Here is a 17,997-nt window from a genome sequence, read left to right as displayed (position 1 = left end):
TCAAGACATGTTGGCTGTTATGAATAACCAGAGAAGCTTAGAAGGCAGGTCATCTCAGAGGTAATCTTGACCGGCCCTCTTCCAGGGCAGGCGGCCCTTGGAGCCCTGTTCTTGTGGCCCCAGAACCAAGCAGCTCCCTTCCAATGGTCCCCTGGCAGCTCCGTGTACTATGGGCAGGTCTGTGCAGGGGAAAGACCAAGCTGGGCTGGGTCCCTCAGTCCCTGAGTGGCCTTAGCATTGGACAGCGGTGACCTTGGGAAGGATCGTCCATCTCCCATTCTAAATCCTCTGGTCTCAGACCCTTCTATGGGGTTATTTTCCAGGAGCAAGGTTGAGAGGGGCTTCCTGGGTGTCTCTCTTGTCCCCAGCCCAGGACACCACCTCTGTCCCTCCCACTGTCTCTGGGATAACTGAGAAACCTTTACTGTAACACTTTGTGCTTTTTCCATTTTCTCCTATGGAAAACAAATGAGAGCCAGCTGGGTCTGACCTCCTCCCCAGCCCACCTCCAACCCCTCCACTTCCCAGGGGTGAGAGGCCCTCTCTGATTCCTCCCTGGACTAGCAGAGAACCCCCAAGAGGAGGGGCCCTGTGAGCTGGATGTTGCCATGGCAACGGAGCCCTGGAATTTGACCACTGGGGCCCAGGAGTGGGGGTGGGGAGTTGGTACAGGCCATGCTGGGGGCAGGGAGGAGGATCCATAGGTCCAGGAAAGCCAAGAAGAGCAAAGGCAGGGCAGGGGTCAGGTCCTTCCATGGCCTCAGTTTCCCCATCTGTAAAGGGGAAGAGGCATGGACCTCAAGATCTCTCTTTCCAGCTCTATTCTAAACTGGAATCTGGGTGAGGGCTAGAGGTGGGGGCAGTAACCAGAGCAAGGTCAGTTGTCCCTTTGATGGATAGAGACTCTAGGGAACAGGGACCCACCCCAGTAACACAGTAAGTCTAGAGCAGTACCAAAACTAGACCCCGGGTTGGGGTGGAGGGTGGTGTCTGTATACTCTGACTTTCCTGTTTCTCTACTGGTGAGGACAAGGATGTCTGTTTCATGTCTGGGGGTAGAGGACCTCCAAGAATGGCTATGACTGGCTCAGCCCACAGTCCTGAGACAACAGATGATGTGCCTGCCCCCAGCAACCCCCTGCATTCCCGGATCTGGTGGGCTGGCAAAGGGCCTGCCCCCACCCCTGCTTGCAGTACTGGGCTGCAGTGGGTATTTTTAAATGGGTGCCTGCCCCTCTCCACCTTCCCGCCTGCCCGCTCCAGGAACAGAGTGAATTCTACTGCCAGCTCCCCTCCAGTTCAGCCAAGCCTGAGTGGGAGCTGGATTGATGGCCATCCTCTATGCCCCTGCCTCCAGGCAGCCCTCTCTTGCTGGCCTCCTCCTTCCTTACAGTCAACCCTGGGATCAGGGTGATCTCCAGGGCCCCTTTCATCTATGACACTCTAGGCCCAGAGAGGGATAGGACTTGTCCAAAGTCACAAAGCACAGATGAGGATTTGGGAATGCGATGCCATCAGCCTGTGCCCCGTCTCCAACTGTCCATCAAGTTATTCCATGCTGCCCCAAGCCTTCCTCACTTCTTGGCCACTGATCTACAAAAGCCACAGCCCTGTTCCCCTCCCACTCCAAAAAGATGCTCCCATTCTGACCAAGTAATGCTTGAGTTGAAAATGCCAGCCATCTGGAAGAAAAACTGAGTTGGAACCATAACTCACACTACACAGGATGAATTCCAAGTGGATCAAAGATATAAATGTAAAATAAAACAAGAAAACATAAAATATCAATACCAGAGGAAAACATGGGAAAATGGCTTTAAAAGCTTGGACAGGGAAAGGCCTTTCTAACCATGACTCCCAACCCAGAAGCCATAAAATAGAAGCTTGATAAAGTAGACCACACAAAAATTAAGCTTCTGCATGGCAGAAATATACCATAAACAAAGTAAAAAGTCAAGTGACAAGTCAGGAAAAAATATTTGCAATCTATAACCTACACAAAGGACTAACCTCCCTAATATTTTAAAAGTTCCTAGTAATTTAAAAAACAAAAGGCCAATAACCCAACAGAAAAATGGGCAAAGGATGCAAACAGTTCACAGAAAAGAGTGTCCAAATGTCTCTTAGACAATTGGAAAGATGCTCATCCTTACTCATTGTAAGATAAATGTAAATTAAATATACTGAGATACCATGTCACCCACCAAACTGGGAAAAACACCCAAAGGTCTGACTCAGTGAGGCTGTGGGGAAGAGGTATCTTTTTCAGGTAGTAGACCCCTGTGGACAGCATCAAAATTAAAATCACATGTACACTCTGTTCCAGCTATTCCACTCCCAAGAAATTGCCTTAAACATACACCAGCCCCCATACAAATGAACCTACGAACAAGCTCATACATTGCAGCACTATCTGTGACAGCAAAAGACTGAAAATGACCGAAATATCCTTTAAAATGTGGCTAAATACCGCTTGGTAATCTGTGCAGTGAGACACCATGTGGTCCAAGACGGAATACGAAAGCTCTCAGGGCAGTGATGAGCAGCCTTCCGAGTGATACTCAGTGGAGAGAAGTGTGGACTGTGAGTCACTGTCTGTGGGCAAAGTCAGTGCATTTGCTGGTATTTGCATATACAAGGATTCACAAGATCTAATAACTCAGTTCCTGGGATATGGCAGGGAGGCTATTATTGGTAGGGAGGAGATTTTTTTACCCATTTTGACTTTTATTAACCACATGAATATATTATCTATTCAAATTTTCAAATATATACAGTGAATTAAAAAAAACAAAACCTTCCCCTCACGGTCTGGCTCCTAAGCCTGCTCCAGGCTCACATCTCAGTTCTGAACAGACTTTGCAGCCCTTATCATCCTCCTCACCCATCAGAGGCCTCAGCTTCTTCCTCATGAACCATCCCTTCTGTGCACTCCCTCCTGGGTAGGGACCCTCTGGGCCACCAGCCGCTGTACATCTCGGTCCCTGCCCTGATCTCCCCGGCGGTCACTGTCTCTGTGTGTGTCTGCACACTGCCCTGTGTTGCCCCCTACACACAGCGCCAAGTCCAGAGCGGCTCCAGATGAATGAAGAAAGAATGAAAGAATGGTGGGCTGCTCTGGACCCTGGGTTTGGAACCTTGTCTTCGCTTTCTTTCTCTGCCCTCCTAATTGGTCTCTCGGACAATTCCAGTCCCACCTGCGAGCTCCTCTAAGATGCTCTCCCTGCCCCACCTTATAGTCCTAGAGGGGCTTGACAAAGTCCTTTTCTTCAGAGAACTGCTAAATTCCTCCTTCGAAGGCCACCTCCCCACCCACACCCACTTCTTAGGTTGAGCAACCTCAGGGCTGGGGTTTGATTGAACCAGAGTCTGGAAATGAGTCCTCAGCCTGGATTAAGGTCCGGGGGGCTGGAACTCTCCAGGCAACTGTGAACAATCCTGCTCCTCTCTGGGCCACAGATACTCTCTGTAAAGTGAGGTTGGCACCAGGCAGCTTTAGAGCAGGGTGGGGATTTCTGCCACTGAGAAGCCGGCAGAGCCTCAAGCCCACAGAATCCCACCCCACCCCTGGTAGCCCCTTAGCTCTGCTCCTAGGGCAGCTGCCTGGGGGCAAACTCTGAGCCTCTCTTGGGAAACTCAGCTTCTCCCTTCTCCGACAAAGATGACCTTCTAGGATATTCCTGGTAACTCCATCCACTCTCTCAACCCCCGGGAACCCTCCCCAGCCAGGCCAGGCTACTATCCTCCCTTTTCTTTCCAATCTACCTTATGACTTCCTACTGATCCTCAGTGATCAGTGGTCCAGCCCCGCCACCAGAAACATCATCACATTTCTCACCAAAGCCCTGTAACAGGTGCCATCACAATTACCCCCATTTTACAGATGCACAAACTGATTCACAGAGGGATAAGTACTTGTTCATTGTCACAGAGCTAAGAGGAAGAGCAGGATTTGAGCCTTAGCCATCTGGCTCCAATCTGTTCCAACCATTACACCAACACAACTGGATGCAGGGTCAAGTTCAAGCACTCAGGCTGGCCCCCGACTTCCTGCATGACCCAGTCCTTACTGACCCACCAGCATCAAATTCCCCACTGTATCACAGTGACTGCATCTTGCTCTGGCTATCGTACTTCCTCCAACCCATCACACTCTTCTACACCCTAGACTCTGGCATGTGCTAGTCTCTCTGCCACGTGCAGCCTCCCCTATCTTTATGCTTGGCAATTTCCTACTCATTTCACGATTCTGGTGGCCAAAGAAGTGCGAGTGCAGGCTGTGTGTCGGGCCGGGTTAGGCCAGTGCCCAAAGCGGGCAAAGCCTGGCTCCTGAGGCCTTGGAATTCCCAGGCTCAGAGCTCAGGCTTCCTCCTGCCAACACCTGTTCACACTTCCTTTTTACTCACTCTCAACTTTGGGGAAGTCTCCATGACTCTAACCTAAATTACCTCACCCCAGAGGTACCAGTGGAACTCCTGGACCTCTAAAGGATCTGCCTCCACCAGACTCCAGGTGAGTGAGTGAGCCGGGCCAGGCAGCATGCCAGCTCCCACCTCCCACAAAGGGGCCTGCACCTTCCCAAGCAGCAGTAGTTGGCAATCAGGGTCTTTCCATCATTCCCACAAGTCATCCTCCTGGTCAAGTGGAGCCGTACCTGGCTCTAGAGTCTCCTGGTTGGGGGGAATCATTTGCTCACAGGAGCCCCAGGGTGGGGTGCTCCATCAGCCTGGCTCCCCCTGGAGACCTGGCTCCCAGTGGGGTCTGTCCCTGCCCAGGGAGCCTGGCTGGGCTAAACTGGGTTTTATTTGGGGCGGGGGGTGGCGGGGTGGCGGGTGCTGAACTTCTGAGCCTGCAGAGAAACTGGAGGGAGAGGTTGTTCAGCTCTAAACCCTACACCAGAGCCTCACTGCCCCAAATAGGGATTGTCAGCCTGAGTCCCAGGGGGCTCCATGGAAGTACATCATGAGGGAGATGTGGTCAAAGGGCAGCCATGGCCCCCACCTTCACTTAAATCAACAAGGTTCCAAGTTGACCTAGTTTATAGCTCTGTGTCAAGAGTCTCCTAGAAGAAAAGGTTCTACTATTTTTAAAAGCTTGGAAATTACTGCCCTGGGATCAAATCCAGACTTTTAGTGCTGGCCTTCCAGACTCCCCAGGACCCACCTGACTTCTTCAGAACCAGGGAGCTTTCATGGTACCCCAGATGCACCAGAGCTTTTCCATAACAGGCCTCTGCCTTCCTGGTTCTTTCTGCCTGAAAGCCCTTGGCCCCATTTCTGTCTGTCAGGGCCCTGTTAGTTCTTCAAGGCTCTAGCCACGGCCCCACATCAGCCTCCCTTACCCTCCTTCTAAGTCTCAGTTCTCAGATGGGACTCCCTAGGGCAGGAACCCCTTCCCACGCACTCACCCTGAATTTACAAGCACAATATATAGTGGATGGAAATGGAATTGAATTTTAAAGGTTACCCCAGGCTTTCTTCAAGCACTTTACCAGGCTGATCCCACAGTTAATTACCCAGGGCTAATTATAAAAGCCAGCAGCAGCTGTGCAGTCAGTCCAGTTACTCCACCAGTGACAATGAGCACCCAGTCCTCAGTCAAACTGCCGGACTTTCCCCCTGGGAGCGAGGTCCTGCTCCAGGCAGAAGGTAAGCTGAGGCCCTCTCCCCAGGCACCTGGTTCCAGCATCCATTGTCCAACTGAGCCCCATGTTGGACACTCAGGGTTCCAGTGCAAGGAAGAACTGCTCTGTTCACATCTCGCCAGATGGGTAACACCAACTCGTATCCCTTGTTCAGTTGACACCTGGCCGCCTGTATTGACTCCCACTTCACTGTCATTAAACCTTGCTCCAGGCGAGGTATGAGGGGTACTCAGGCTAGGTCCTCACTTTTGATGATCTGCCCAGATGTCTCTGTGGGGACAGAAGTCCACTGGGGATTGTGCATGTGTGTGTGTACATGTTGTGACTTCAGGCTGTGCTCACACTGGGGTGGATGGGGGTCTACAGTCAATTCCCTCACCTCACGGGAACTATTGGTTTTCTGTCCCCCATCCAGCCCGCGGGCTCTGCCAGGGCTCCTCTGCATCTCCAGGTGGAGCTCAGAGACCAACACTGGGTGTTTCTTCCCCAGCACACATGGCCCAGGCCTGGCCACGCAGAAGGTGGCCTGATGACAGAGGGGAAGGGGCCACAGTGCTGCCTGAGGACCAAGAATTAAACTCGTGGGACAGGGCTCAGGGCTAGGGGCCCAGGGGGAGACAGGGCAGGAGGCGGGGGATGGGGGAAGCAGTCTGGGCTGGCTGTGGGTCCGGGCCTCTCTGGGCTCTTTGTCCAAATATGGAAGGTTTTTTTGTCTCCATTTGAGTCACGCCGGCCATGGCCCAAGAGATCTGCTTTCCAGATACTGCAGGCGGGACTGCGCCAGCCCTGCCGGGCCTGCACTCCTCCCCCACCCTCTTTCTGCCTGTGGCTCAGCTCAGCACCCTTCCGACCTCCTGGGCCTGAGCTTTCTCCACCAGCCGAGTCCAGTACCCACCTCAGTGGCTCTCGAGCACCCAGAGAAGGTCCCTGGGCCCAGGACAGGAGGAAACATTCCCTCTGCCTGCACGTCACCCACTCTCTCCCCAAGGACCTCTCCTATTCAACTAAGCCAGGCAACTAATATTTACTGAGCAACTACTATGTGCTAGTTCTGAGGATGAGGACTGTGGACTGTGCGTCCCAGGGGCTCCCCATGCCCAGCGAACCCCACCCTTCTCCTCCCATGTGCCCACCTTGGCAACGGCACCACCCCCCAACCCCAGCAGTCCTGAAATCCAAGAGCCCAAGTAACACTCACATATTCTGGAACCAGACTGTCTGGGCTCGGATCCCAACTCCTAACTTGTGCCTCAGGTCCCTCACCTGTGAAACAGGGAAACAGCCCTTCCCCAAAGACAGGTCGTGAGGATTAAATGAGGGAATATGTGGAAAGGGCTCACACCAGTGCCAGGCACACAGGAAGAGCTTTCCAAGCTCTGTGGCCATGACTGGTGACTTTCCACTCCCTTGCCTGCACCTTATTCAGGCAGGTGCTGTGGACCAGACCTGCTCAGACTTTCCATCACCTCCCTCCGGTTCTCTCTGCATTAGACAAGGTTCTCTCCTGCATCTCCTGGAGGGAGGTCGGCCTCAATTCCTCACTCCTGAAGGCTGTGACCCGAGCTTGGTACCTCACCCGCTCTGGGCCTCCGTGTCTAGTGCCCACCCTAATCTCCAATCAGTTCGGGCTCAGGAAGCGCCCTTTGCCCATCAGCCTAGTTGCTCAGGCCTGTGATCCCCAGGGCAGAGCCACACAGCGCTGGACACGGGCGGTGGGAAGAGCTCGGAGCAGCCTGGGAACTCCCCAGGGGCAGCACCAGCTCTCCTCCTCCTGCTTCCCCACTCCCTCCAAGTCATTTAATGTGTTCTGATGCCCCACCACGTGCCTGGAACAGGAGGGCTGGCCTCAGGTGGAGTCACCTGACCCGAACCAAGCACTGAGTCACAGGTAAACTGGAGGCCCCACCCCATCTTCACACCCCCCAAATCTTCTGAGACCTGTCTACCCCCATGAGTAGAGAGGAGCTCCAACAGCTCTGAGTCCTAAGTAGGGGAGGGGTCCTGACTCTCAGGCGAGGACACTGAAGGAACATCACCCTATACAGGGCCCTCTTCCTGAGGCCTGGTCCTGGCTGGGCGCCTCCAGCTTTGCTGGAGGCAGGGAGATGCAGAGGAGACACCAGACAGAACAGCAAGACCAGGGGACGGGCGCAGGATGAACAACAAAGGAAGGAGGAGAACAGAAAGCCAGTGCCCACGGCGAGGAAAGGTCTGGGATGAGTAGAAGAAAGAGGTGGAGGCGGGAGGAGGCCCTCCCAGCTCAGGCCTGGGGTCCAGGTGAAGAGGCGAGGCAAGCGGAGGAGCAGCTTGGCCCGCTCTGCCCTTCTCCTCCTCCTCCTCCTTCAGCCTCTGGGCCAGGCCCAGACTATTTTTAGCTGGGGCTGAATTTAGCTGTTCCCTCGGAAATTCCTCACCCGCCCCAGGCAACGCCCCCGCTGGCCTTGGGGAGAAGCCTGGAAGCTCTGGTCCAGGCAGGAGTGAAGAGGAGGGCCCAGAAGTAGCAGAGAGCTAGAAGGATACTTAGGCCTCTGATGAGGAAACTGAAGCTCAGGAGCAGGCCCCAAATCTGAGTTACTCCTCTTCCTACAGCCTCTGCCCTGCTCTCCTCCAGGACTGCAGGGCCACAGAACAGCACTTGTCTTGAGGTCTATGACACAAACATCATGAGGATACTTTGTCTGCAACTACAGGACCCACTGTGAGCACTGCTGGCAAGGCTGTTGGCCTGTCACCTACCAGTTCCTCTTCCCCCAGCTCCCGAGAGCCTGCAGACTCCAGAGCTCTTCTAGGCTCTGCCACATCTGGGACTCCCATTTTACAGATGGGAAGACTGAGGCCAAGTGCCTTATCTTGGGTCCTAGCCAGCCAGGGAGCACAGGCCTGCTCCTTTCCTCTCCCACAGGCTCCCCACTCAGGTTGCGCCCGGAAGGGCTGGCTGGGGAGGTAGCCTGGAGCTCTGCTGTTCTCTGGTGAACCTGCTGAGAAGCAGGGCATTTCCACGGGAGCAAGAAGATCTGAAGTTAGACGAAAAGCACATGGAACACAGAGGCAGGGACCCAAGCTGACTCAGAGCTCCCTCGCCCTTCCAGAAATGCAGAGGGAAGTTCTGCCCCAAGGCAGGAGGTTGATTCAGATGACCCTGCACCCTGTCCACTGCCTCATTCTCTAACTCCAGTAAGGAAGGTAGGCCCTACTCTCCCTACCCCAGCTTCAGACAGGAACTCTGAATTTAAGTTTCAATTTTACCTCCAAATTATCACCCTAGTAAGTATCTCTCCATCCTTGTATCACCTGCTCCCCTAAGCCCAGTTTTCTAACCTCCCTGCTCCCCAATCCAGTCATCCCCCCATAAGCAGAGAATGCTTTTCAATGTGCCCGTCTGGCGCTCCTCCTCCTCCTCAGCTCCTTATCTTCCATGGCTCCCCACTGCCCACAGGACAAAGCCTCTGCGGTTTCACTCGGCCTTGAGGCTTTAAACCTGGCTCCTACACACACACCCCCTCCCCATGCGCTCTGGTCAGAGATCTCCCTGCCCTCCTGGCCCCAGACATACATCGAGGCTTCTCTTTCCTGCCTGGTTCAGCCCGATTCTCTAAAACGCCAAGGGACTATGTCCCCTGCCCTCTCAAGAATTCCCCAGCGAGGCCCCTTACACCCAGCTGTGAGGTGCACGGGCAGATGGCTGGGCCTGGTCCACTACCGCGTGGCCTTGGGCAAGACCACTTCCCTCATTGTGCCTTAAGCTTCCCTGCCGAATCATGCAGGGGTGAGGGGTGATTAGAAGACACACTGGTTTCTAAGGGTCTTCTCGGGTGGGCCATCTTGGCTTTCAAGGCCCTGCCCCTCTTCTTCCTTCTTCTGCCTCCTAGCCTGCCAAGAAGCTGGACATCTCACACCAGGCCCCACCCCAGGGACACAGGGAAAGAGAGACAGGGACAGTGAGGAACCAGGAGCAAGACTGCGGTGACACAGAAAATCCAGTAGGATTTTCTGGGGGGAGTGGGGGGAGTCCTTTCCTGTCCTTCTGCCCCTTCCCTTCACATCTGCTCCTTGACCTCCAATGCCCTGTCCTGGGAAAGGACTGGATGTTTGTCCAAGGGGGCTTGGGGGAGGGAAGGGTCTCGGCAGTCCCAGGAGGCCAGGCTGTGGGGCTGGCTGGCAGCCAGGACCCCAGGCCTCCCTCCCTCCTGCTCCATGCTGCTTGGGGAGCAGGGCCTGCTCACCCCCTGGGAACCAATAAACAGGAAACAGACACCAACCTGGTGCTTGCTCCCTCAGCCTGGCCCCCACCATCACAGTCCCTCAACTGCTCTCCCACTGGCCCGCTCCTCCCCGGCCCCAGAATCTCAGAACCAAGAAGTAATCATCTCAAATGTATGAAAAAATTAAGTTAAAAGTTGTCTTCTGCAGGAAAACAAAAACAAAAACAAAAACTCAGACTCCTTCATCTTGAAACCAGGAGATTCTGTGGTCTAAACTGGCAATCTCAGAAGTATACCCTTTAAATTGGCCAGAATTCTGAGAGCTTCCAGACCTGGGGCCATGGGCTGAGGATTCGTTCCATAAGTTTTCTCTCTGGCCTTCACAGTAACTCCTTAGCATTCCCACTTTGCAGAGCAGGAAGCTGTGGCTCGGAGCTCAGGTGCAATGACTTGTTAGATACCACCCAGCTGTGAGACAAGGGTCAGGTCTGAGATGTCAACCCTTATCTGTCTAACCCCAAAGCCCACCAGGCACATGGACCTCAGACTTCCCACCTTGAAGGGCCTCTCAGCCCAGGATGGGTAGCAGAGGGGACTGAGAACCACTTCACAGGCCGGTTCCAGTGGGTCTGGGACCTGGCTCTGCTCCTAGGCTGGGGCTGGTGGTGACAAAATGGGTGAGGGAGCGGGAGACAGGAGCCAGGTCAGTGGGCATTTGGCTCCACCTCACTGCCCAGCCCCTCTCCCTCTGCCCACCTCCAAAGGCCCAGGGTGCTGGGTCACCCACTCTACAGATGTAGCCAGGATCCCACCACCCCTCCTATCTAGAGCTCTGTCCTCTGCTTCATGGCTGGAAAGAGATGCTGAGAACCTGAGCATTTTGGAATCAGGGTCTCTTAGGATCAGAGAATCCTAGCATCTCAGTTACAAGGGAAGGAGCTAACATTTCTTGAGGAAACCCTCCTGGCATGATTTCATTCAATCTTAATCATAATCTTTAATGGAGTGAGGGGATAATTCACCCACTTTACAGATTCAGAGGGGTCTGAAAATGCTTGCCCTGGGTCCCAAAGCCAGCCTGAGAAGGGACATGGACCATGCTCCTTACCCTCCATGTGCCACCCTTCAGGGCCACCTCTTAGGTAGCACCTCGGCCCTTCGGGGCCTGAAGGGACCTGACTCTGGTCCAACAGCACCAGGGTCTCTAATGCCCCATACAGAGCTCCCAGCACAGGGGGAGGGGAGCTCCTGGCCATCTGCCCTGAGCCAGCCCAGGCCAGTCCAGCAGAGATGTGGAAATCTATGATTTCCACCATAGATCCCACTCTTCTCTCTCTGCCCTGGCTCTACATTCTCCTGCCAACTGCCCTTCTTGGGAGCTACTTCATCCCAATTTTTAGGCAGCGACTCTAGAAGCCAAACCCATCTACAGGGGATACGTTGGCTCTTCTGTCCCTCTCCCACCAGAGCAGGGCTCAGCCACCCTCTGGATCCCACCCACATAGGCGGGCTAAGACCCTTGTTGGGAATCCCTGACAAGCAAGGATGATGTCCAAGCTTTCTCTGTGTGTTCTTATTGCCCCTCAAGGGCTCAACAAATGACTGCTGAATGAATGGATAAATGAAAGTGACAAATGATCAGGGAAAGAAATGAGTGCAGGATAAATGCAGGGGGCCTGAGTTCACCAGTTCTGCCCGGTGACCAGCACCTACTGGGGGCTCTGGCTTCCAGAAGTTGACAGCCTGACCCCTCTGCCCGCCTGTCAAAAGCAGAATAAAGGCCAAAGATGTCTGCATCTGAATCCCCAGGACCTGTGACTATGTTATCCTACATGGTCTGAATCCCCATGATCTGTGAATGCTATCCTACATGGCAAGAAGGACTTTGCAGGTATAATTACAGATTCTGAGATGGGAAGATTATCCTGGATATTCCAAATAGGCCCAGAGTAATGACAACGGTCCTTACAAGGGAGGAAGGAGGTTTGGTTCCGCGTGAGAGAGATCTGAAGACACTATGTTGCTGTTTAGCCGCTCAGTCGTGTCTGACTCTGTGTGACTCCATGCACTATAGCCCGCCAGGCTCTTCTGTCAATGGGGTTTTCCCAGCAAGAATACTGGAGCAAGTTGCCATTTCCTACTCCAAGGGATCTTCCCGACCCAGAGATCAAACCCACATCTCTTATGTCTCCTGCGTTGGCAAGTGGATTCTTTACCACCGTGCCACCTGACTGACAGCTTTGAGAATGGAGGAAGGGGCCATGAGCCAAGAAGTGCCAACAGCCTCCGCTGACGGAAAAGACACAGGGCCCAGTTTTTCCCTAAAGGTTTCAGAAGGAACTCAGCCCTGCTAACATCATAATTTTAGGCCAGTGAAGCCCATTTTTTCTGACCTCCAGAACTATAAGATAATACTTGTATTAAGTCACTAAACACGTAGTCATTTGCTGCAGCAGCAATAGGAAACTAATACAGCACCCATCTGCCAGCCTAGACCCTGGAATCAGCTCATGTTCCTCCCACCTCAGATACCTCTGGAGACTCCCCTCTCCCCTGCTCCCTGCCCCAGGAGTGTTCAGAGCTCCACAACTGCACCAAACCCCAAAGAAAGTGCTAACATCACACAGCAGCAGCATCAACACTTCTGTGGCAGGCCCCAGAGTGAGCCCCACAATCTGCCACAACTGTGGGGGAGAGGCCCCCTCTATATGTGCGGAAGGGTGCAGAGCAGCAGCTGGTTGTAGGGAACAGGGTCCCTAGGGGCCAAGTCTGGGTGAGTCTCAGCCCACTCTGAGCCTCAGTCTCCTCAGCAAGCTAAAGGGGACTGTGAATCCCAGCCACCAGCACTTGAGTCTACTAATACAAGCTGGGATCCTACTAAGGACAGCTGTTACCTCTCCCAGCAGAAGAGGGAGTTCTTCCTGGTGCCTAAGAACATGAAGGAATCTATGACTCAGAGAAGGGAAGGGACTTACTTAAGGACACTCAGCAGGAAAACAGAGAGGCCAAGCCTAGAATCCAGGTCTCCTGATGCCTAGTGCCAACCTCCACGTGTCTTACCACGTCATCCCTCATGAGCCCCAAAGCTACTGGAGGGGGCTCAGATACCCTGGCTGGGTCCCTAGGCGCCTGCTTGTCATGGGCTGGGGACCAGTCTCAGCTCAGAGCGTGGCAGCCTGGCAGTCTTCCTCTGCCTCTGCCCACCCCTGGAATGCCCCAGAGGCCCGGGGGTGGGGGTGGAGGTTGCCTGGAGGATCAACTCCCATGGGGGGGGATGGTTCTAATAGGCTCCTGCTTCCCAAGAGACCCAGCGCCCCCGTTTCAGGGCCTGCCAGCCAAGGCGCCAGGCTGCCTGGGCACGTTTCCCAATAAGTACGCCAGGGCTGCGAGCCTTTCTGGGAAACATGGGCTCCCCCTTCCCCCCGCCCTACTACCATCATCCCTGCCAGCTCTGCTTAGTGGGAACTCTGTGGGGCCAACGTATGGCCTGGGAGTCAGGACACCTTGGGCCCAATTCCATACTCGAGACCCAGGACCTGGGGCAAGTCTCTGTCCACCCTGAGCCTGCTTCATCTATGTAGTGGGATGCCCCCTCTAGCTGGAGGACCAGATGGGAGGGATAGCACTGCCTGTGGGTGGCACGAGCTCCCTGTCTCAGATAACACACAAGCTGGAGCTGACAGGTGTCACAGCGGCTGCAGAGGAGACACCAGTGGGATGAAGCACTTTTCACCTGCCTCACTAGGGCCCTGAAAACCTCCACCCTCCTAGCCTTTGAGCCACACCAACAGAGGTCTACAGGGGCGTCTGGTGCAGCCTACAGCTCCAGCTGACCCTGGGGGCTTTGTCAATCTTCTCCCCACTCTAAGTGACCCCTCACAGCCACAAGAAGCTGCAGCAGAAACCCCCTACTCTATTGCCTCTGCCCCAGCCCAAGCCCCCATTACCTCTTACCCAGACTGTTCCAGTGGCCTCTTGATGCCCCTTCCCCTGGGCCTCTGCAGTCTACCCCCATAGAGCAGCTAGAGCAGACTTGTGAAAGCATAAGTCAGATAAGGTCACTACTCTAACTCAGAACCTCAAAATATGGCCTGCTGTCTCACCTCAAGTAAACACTGAAGACCTCCGACTAGTCTCTGAAATCTACCTCATCTGGCCCCAGCCCACTTCCACTCTCCCTTAACTCTGACCTCATCTCCTACTTAACTCCATTCACACTGTCCTCTTGACTTTTACCCCAGGGCCTTTGCACTTGCTGTTCCTCTCTTCCCCATAAGACAGCCACCTGTCTGGCTCCCCCCAAGTCTCTGCTCTCCAGTCTCACCTCCTCAGTGAGACCTTATTCAGATTTCTTAATTTAATATAGCCCCCCCACCACCCTGTCATCCTCTATCTAGTCCCAGCCCTCATCTCTCTCTGAAACATAAGGATTCCATTTACAGACAGGGCTCCTCACTAGCCTGGAAACTCCATGAGGTCAGGTCTTTGTTTTGTGTGCTGCTGAATCCCAGGGCCTAGAAGAGAGCCTGAGTGTCCAGGGGTTCAGTAAGCATTTGTTGCAAGGGTGAATGCATTGCCTTATCAAAGCTCACCCAAGTCTCTGAAACAAACTCCTAGGACACACAGTTTAATCTGTTCTTTCCCAACTACTAGCCTCTGCTCCTCCTAGAACCTCTGCCTGTCTTCTCTGGAGATTCAAAGCAGAGCTCCAGACAGAGCCTCCTCCAGGGAGTGTCTCCTGCCAGCACCCAGGCCAGTCCCTCAACATCCCACAGCCCCTTCCAGTCAGCTACTAGATCCTGAATTCTCTGAGTGCCTCGGCAGCCTGGCGGTGCCTCCACCCCGCTGCGGGGCAGCACGTGTAGCCTGAGAGATCACAGATGGGCGGGAAGGAAGCAGGAGGGACAAGTCCTGGGAGGGAGGGGGCTGGGGACAGGATTAGCAGCAGCTTCCCAGCCTCCCAAACCCAGCTGGTCCTGAAAATTCAGGGCTGGAAAATGTCAGACGCAACTCTGGTCCATCCCCCAGCTCTTCCTTGTGGTGGGGGGAGGACAACCTATTCCTGGGCCACACTCCCCTAAGAGCCCAGGACCCTTAGAAAGTACTGGGGGTGGGGGGGAAGACAGGGAATAAACAGACAAAAGGGACAGCCCTCTGCCTGTCCTCCCCTTCCCAACCTCCTCCTGCTGGGTGACAAGACATTTAATTATAGATATTTGGTACTGCTCAGAATTCCAAATGTCCTAATCGCCTCCCCTCCCAGAGCCAGTTTCCATGGAAAAATCAGAGTGAAGAGCCAAAGAGGGAAAGGAGAGAACCCCCACCCCGTGGGTTCCCTGCCAAGGAGAGACAGAGAGAAGAAAGGTGACAAAGAGCTGTAGCCAGGCGGTCCTCTGCAAGGTAGGGAGCTGGCTGGGCAAGAGGGGGGATAGGGGCCATGTCTGCTGGGGGCAGGGGGTGTGGGCAAGGTCAGGCTGGTGCATGGGCCCAGCTCTGCCCTGCCATACTAGGTGACCTTAAAGTCAGCGTTCTCCTTTCTGAGTCTTGAAGTTCTTCCCACCACAAACCCTGGCCCCAGAGCATTAAGTAACTACCATGAACGTGTTCAGACAGTTGGGGGTGCAGGAAAGGCCCCAACTAACCCCTGACCCTACCCCATTACTCAGATGGCAGGCCAATTCCATCAAGAAACAAGGACCCTCAGGCCCCTTCACCTCCAAGACACTGACATTCTAGGATTCAGTGGGAATCTAAGAGCCTGCAATTCTAAGAATTCAGCCTTGTGAGATTCTCACAGCTTTCATTTTTGAAGACTGAAACATTCAGAGTCTGGCATATGGTGGTGGTGGTTTAGTCACTAAGTCATATCCGACTCTTGCAATCCCATAGGCTGTAGCCAGCCAGGTTCCTCTGTCCATGGAATTTCCCAGGCAAGAATACTGGAGTGAGTTGCCATTTCCTTCTCCAGGGTATCTTCCTGACCCAGGGATCGAACCCGCCTCTCCTGCCTTGGCAGGCAGATTCTTTATAGTATGCACTTGATAAATGTCAGCCACTGTTACTGCCGTTTCAATACACTAAAGTTCTGAGTCCATCCATCTGATTCTGAGACACAAGTCACTTCCTGTTTCTGGACTAGAGTTGCCACTTCTCTCAAATGGGTATCAGGTACTTGAGGACAGAAGGTTGGATCGACTCTGTACTTTAAAGCCAGGACAGGGAAGCCTTGGGATGAAGAACTACTGATCTTCCAGGTTACTGTGGGCCTAAATGGAAATGACAAGGCATGTGGGAGGGGGCAGGGCAGAAATGCTCCATAGCTGGGCCTCTTCCACCCAGTATATCTGCAAGCAGGTGTTCATGGAAAGTGACCATGAGCTATCCCTTATTCCCTGGGCTCCTAGATCCTTACAGCTGTTGCATAGAGCTGCCTTTCTCTCCCTTCCAGCCATATCCTAACTCCTTCTGTTTCCCTTGACCACCCTACAGGCTGAGTCCATCCTATAGACTTTCAAAGACCAGGCAGCCTAACCACCCACTGTACAGATGGGAAAACTGTGAAACCCAAGACGACTCTGTTCAGGTCTCAGAGGAGCTGGGCGCGGGACCAGGCCTCCTGCTCCCAACAGCGGGGGCAGCACCACATAGAGGGTAGAAACAGACTTTGGGGTGGGAGAGACCTGACTTTGAGGGACTCCTCACAGCCCAAGGGTAGGGTAGGAGCCCCCTCTGTCCCCAGAGCCTCTCCTGCCGGCCCCCTGGTTGGGCTCACATTGGTTTCTGCCTCATCAGCAAAGCGTGACAGCCTCTTCCCTTTTTATTCTGGAGCCCACACCACACCATCTCCACCCACAGCCCAGGGAGCGTGACTGGAGCCCCAGGCCCGAAACAAGGGGACATTGTCTCCTCCACGGAGGCCAGAAGGAGGGCTGGACAGCTGCTCCCCATCTTCCTGGAGCCAGAAGGAAGGGGACAGCAGGAAGGATTCGGGCGAGCAGATGGGAGAACTTCCAGGCTTTATGAGTGAGTTGGGAGTCAGGGGATGGTGAATCTCTTTTGAGCTGACTGAAGTCTACCAGGTCATACTGAGGCCAGAAGGCCCAGTCCTGTGCTCAGGAGGCAGTAGGGCGCAGGGAGGAGGGGCCGAGGCTGGTCACTGAGAAGCAGCTGAGACAGTGAACCCTGTTTTTCTCCCCTCTCTCCTGCCCCCAGGAAGGGCGTGATCATACCACCCACGCACAGTATACACAAGCCTGCCAGGTAGAGACCATTACTTACAGAAGGGGAAGCTGAGGCAAAAATCAGGGACGGGACTGATCCTAGGCCACACAGGGATCTGGAGCCGGGGCTCAAACGCTGCTCTTGCAACGACAGACTCACCAGTTCCCTAAGGGGTAAGAGGGGACACTATGCTGGGCCTGGAGAGAGAAGGGGACTGGAGCGAGCAAAGGCCTGGAGGCTGGAGAGAGCCTTCACTGAGCACAGAGAGAAGCCTGTGTTATGAGCAGGTATGTCCCACCTCATATCCCTCTGGGGGCAGCATGGGGCATGTGGGGCGTTGAGGGCGGCTAAGCTTCTCCCTGAGATCAGGCAGGACAGAAGGACAAAGTGATGAGAGTAGACCTGGAGTCAATTCTGCAAAAACTCCCACCTCGTCTCACTGCCTCTTCTTAGGATTAGCGCCCCCTCCCCCCAGTCTCTCCAAGTCCCTCGATTCACTCCCCTAACTTACTCCTCAAGGCTCCCAGAGGAGATAATTATATGGGAAAAGTATCTGGGGAGGGGGTCCCTGGCAGGAGCTGCCCCTGCTGTCATCCCTCCTCCCCCATCCGCCCACAAAGACAATAGGCACCTGAGCTCCCCTACCAAGCTCTGAGAAGGAAGGACAGGTCCCAAATGTTCCCTCTCCCTGCCCACTGACCGCAGCCTCTGTGAGAGACACCAGAGCCAGGACTAGGAAAAACTAGAGACAGGAGGGAGAAACAAAGAGAGAGGGAGAGAGTTCAGAGGGGGCCGTGAGAGCGCCGAGAACCGGCAGTGACCAAATTAGTCCAAGGTTTAGGGTTTTTAGGTTCCTCACTCTGCAGGGAACACAGTGGGTGTGTGAACCATGGTTGAAATAACCCCAGGCCATCTCCACTCCAGACTCAA

At 54.2% G+C, this 17,997-nt stretch overlaps 1 protein-coding gene across 1 annotated transcript in view; it reads right to left on the bottom strand.

Annotated features, from left to right (window-relative positions):
• Positions 1–17,997, bottom strand: part of ARHGEF17 (Rho guanine nucleotide exchange factor 17) — a 57,850-nt gene that overhangs the window by 35,229 nt on the left and 4,624 nt on the right. The gene's annotated exons all lie outside the window — the stretch shown is intronic.

Source organism: Cervus elaphus, chromosome 1 (assembly GCF_910594005.1).
Source record: "Cervus elaphus chromosome 1, mCerEla1.1, whole genome shotgun sequence".
Classification (NCBI taxonomy): Eukaryota; Metazoa; Chordata; class Mammalia; order Artiodactyla; family Cervidae; genus Cervus; species Cervus elaphus.
This window is presented reverse-complemented; position numbering and strand designations above follow the sequence as displayed.